The sequence below is a fragment of the Sapajus apella genome, unplaced genomic scaffold, assembly GCF_009761245.1.
Source record: "Sapajus apella isolate SASKATOON/1434 unplaced genomic scaffold, GSC_monkey_1.0 scaffold7551, whole genome shotgun sequence".
In the NCBI taxonomy this organism is placed as follows: Eukaryota; Metazoa; Chordata; class Mammalia; order Primates; family Cebidae; genus Sapajus; species Sapajus apella.
Window position 1 is genome coordinate 1 of NW_022444475.1, and position 3,337 is coordinate 3,337.

At 46.9% G+C, this 3,337-nt stretch overlaps 1 long non-coding RNA gene across 1 annotated transcript; it reads right to left on the reverse strand.

Annotated features, from left to right (window-relative positions):
• Positions 1 to 84: 84 nt before the first annotated feature.
• On the reverse strand, positions 85 to 3,331 carry LOC116548162. Its single transcript, XR_004267332.1, has 4 exons — positions 2,372 to 3,331; positions 1,909 to 2,236; positions 262 to 427; positions 85 to 153 (listed from the first exon to the last, which is right to left on the reverse strand). It is a non-coding gene; the product is annotated as an uncharacterized LOC116548162 (long non-coding RNA).
• Positions 3,332 to 3,337: the final 6 nt, after the last annotated feature.

Sequence of the window (3,337 nt, forward strand, 5' to 3'; positions counted from 1 at the left end):
CCCCTTGCTGCCCGCCTGCTCCGCACCTTCTGCCAACTCCAGGCAACAGCATCCTATGCGTTCTCTAGGCAAGCGTCCCTGTGGTACCACCCTGCTGGAGTAGATCTTATTCTTATTGTCCATCCACCCCTCCCCACTCCCACTTCTCAGGATCTTAGTTCACACCCCACCCACTATCCAACCCTCCCCACTCCCACTTCTCAGGACCTTATTTCACACCCCACCCACTATCCACCCCTCCCCACTCCCAATTCTCAGGACCTTATTTCACACCCCACTCCCTTCCAGTGCTCAACTCACCTGCCCAGGCTTCTCAGCACCTGCGTGGTCACTGCCCCTGCACAGGGCCTGGAAAGGACTCACCACCAAGTGGCCGACCCAGGAGGCAATGGACATATGACTGGATCTTATCTTGGCCAGTCATTCCCTAAAAGAAAGTTTGTAAGGAGTCAGAAACCTCTCCCACTTAAAAGCAGATGTCCAGAATCCAAACTTTGTATCTGTCTCAGGAAACGAGGTTTTCTATGTGAGAGAACATTTTGGCCAGTGTGGCAGTATCACCAATGTGATAACATAGATGGAATGGCTTTTTCCCATTCTAAGTAAATGGTGACTTTAGAGGTTTTTTAAAAAATATTTTATTGTTGTAAAATACTCGTAATATAAAATTTACCATCTCAGGCATTTTTAAGTACACAATACAGTCAAGTATATACACATTGCATGAAACCTGTCTCCAGAACGTCTTCACGCACATGAAACAACTCTGCATCTCCCTGTCCCTCCAGCCCCTGGCAGCCCACATCTTGCCTTTTGTTTCTGTGAATGACTCCAGATACTTCATATAATATCATTTACATTAAAAGATCCAAAAGTATGCCCAGGATGGAGGAACTGGCCACCCCAAGTTTAGTGAGCCTAAACACCAACTTTAAAGCCTGTGCTCTTCTCCACCATATGTTCATTCATTCATTCTGGACACCATGTGCCGCGGGGTGCGTTTGAGTGTCTGGGAGACAGTGTGGAATTTTTTTTATTGGATTGGTTGTTTATCAGTTTGTTGAAGTTCTTTAGTGAGAATCGTCTGTGCTGCAAATATATTTTCTGTGTGGCTTGCCGTTTTAGTCTCTTAATGCTGTCTTTTTGACACTGAAACTTTAAATGTGGTCAGATATATTAGTCTTTCCCTTTATGGTTACTGCTTCTTCAGTGCCACTTATGGCATCTTTTCCTAATTTGATGTCCTGAAGATATTTTTCTGTTATCTTGTAGATCAGTGTCATCCAATAAAAATATGAAGTGAGACACGTATTGTCTATCTAGACTAAATATTGTCTATGTAGACTCAATATCACCTAGTATCCACATCAAGGGAGAAAAAGGAATCGGATAAAGCTAATTTTAATATTTTATTTAGCTCAGTATATCCAAAGTGTCATTTCAAAGTTTCAATATAAAAATGGAAACACTTGACATTGTTTTTCCTACTGTTTAAAATTCCAGTGCAAGTTCTACACTTAATAGCACACCTCAAGTGTTCAGTAACCATGAATGGGCAGAGCAATTGTGGAATAGTTATTGCTTTTGCCCTTCCACATTTAGAGCCGTGCTCCCCCTGACATTGATTTTTGAGTGTAGTGTGAGGTCGGAATCCAGCTTGTTTTTTCCAAGTGAGTATCCAATTGACCCAGCACCAATTTATTGAAAAGACAGTCCTGTCCCCACTGTTCTGCTCTGCTGCTGTGCTCTTAAAGCGCCCGCGCATGTGGGAGTCTCCTGCTCTCTATTCTGTGTCATTTGTCTACTTGCCTATGCTTTCCCCACTCCGACACTATCTTAATTACTATAATTTTCCTGATGAGTTCTGATATCTGGTGGGAAGAATGTCTTAGGAGAGCGTTGGCTAACCTTGGTTTTTTGCATTTCCATGGAAATTTTAACTGTCAAGTTCTCAAAAATACGGTGGGATTGTGAATTGAGATTCTGTTGAATCTAGATAACCATCAGAGGAGAGCCCTTTTGTAAGCATCATCGGCTCATGTGCTACAGGCATCTGGGTGGGATCTGGACATGCTCTTGCCTTCCAGACTCTGCTCTCCTCCCCGTTGTGAGGTAGAAGTAGCTGATGAGAGATGCTCAGGCCTCAGCGCTGTGGTGAGAGCACATTGGAGGCCCCTGCCCCTACTGCAGGAAACACTTCCCAAGGACAGAAAGTCCCTGCCATGGTTCTGGAATCCTAGGGTGAATACAAATGAATTCTGGAATAAACAAGACCCAAAAAACATGAACAAAAGCAAAACTGAGTCTCCATCTATCTATAGCAGGGCCTTGTGCCCTGTGAGCTGTCAGGGGTCATGGTTCTTACACTCACCTTAACCCAGGGCAGGACTTGCCATCCTAGAGAACAGATGAGGTGCTTCCCACTCCTCACTTCCCTCTACCTTCTCTGTCACCGGCACTGTGGTTTGCTCTGCAGCTACAGACCGACTTCCATGGAGAAGCCCAGGACACATGTAGAAGCTCAGGCAGGCTGGCTGATCAGGCAGGGGAGGAAAGGCCCATACTATTTAGAGAAAGAAAATTGTTAAAGGTGTCTCTGGTCTCTGAAGAGGATTGAGAAGATGGGAATGAAGGCAAAATACAGATAGCAGTAAGGTGACCAGGCTCTGCTGTGGAAAGGGCTCCTGTGACTTACTCAGGCTAAATGCCGGTTTGCCATCACCTTGCATTTCCCTTGTCCACTGGGTCAGGCTGCTGGGAACCCGCGGTCTTGGCCATCCTGAACTGCACCGGCACTGCCCCAGGCACAGGAAAACCATCTCCAAGATGAGATTTGTGGACTCTCAGGTCCGGTTGGGGGTGGCAGGGGTCGGGGCTGGGGACTAGAAAGAAGMAAGGCTAGGAGGGAGTTGTAGGGGGATAGTCACAGGAAGGAGCTCTGGGACCACGGCACTGGGAARCAGGGCTAGGAGGAGGAGTGGGGGAATAGACAAAGGAGTTACAGGAAGGAGCTCTGGGACCACGGCACTGGGAAGCAGGGCTAGGAGGAGGAGTGGGGGAATAGACAGGTGAGTAATGGGAAAGAGCTCTGGGACAACATAGGGAATCAGAGCTAGAAGAAGAGGAATAGCGAAAGGAGTCACAGGAAGGAGTTCTGGGACCACAGCGCTGGGAATCAGCACCAGGAGGAGGAGTGGGGGAATAGGTGCGGGAGTGATTGGAAAGAATTCTGGGACCACCGAATTGGGAAATGGATGGTCTGTCATGAATAGCAGGACAGGGCTGGAAGAGTTTTAGTTTAGGATAGCAGGGAGGGTGGGCATGAGCCACAGTGGAG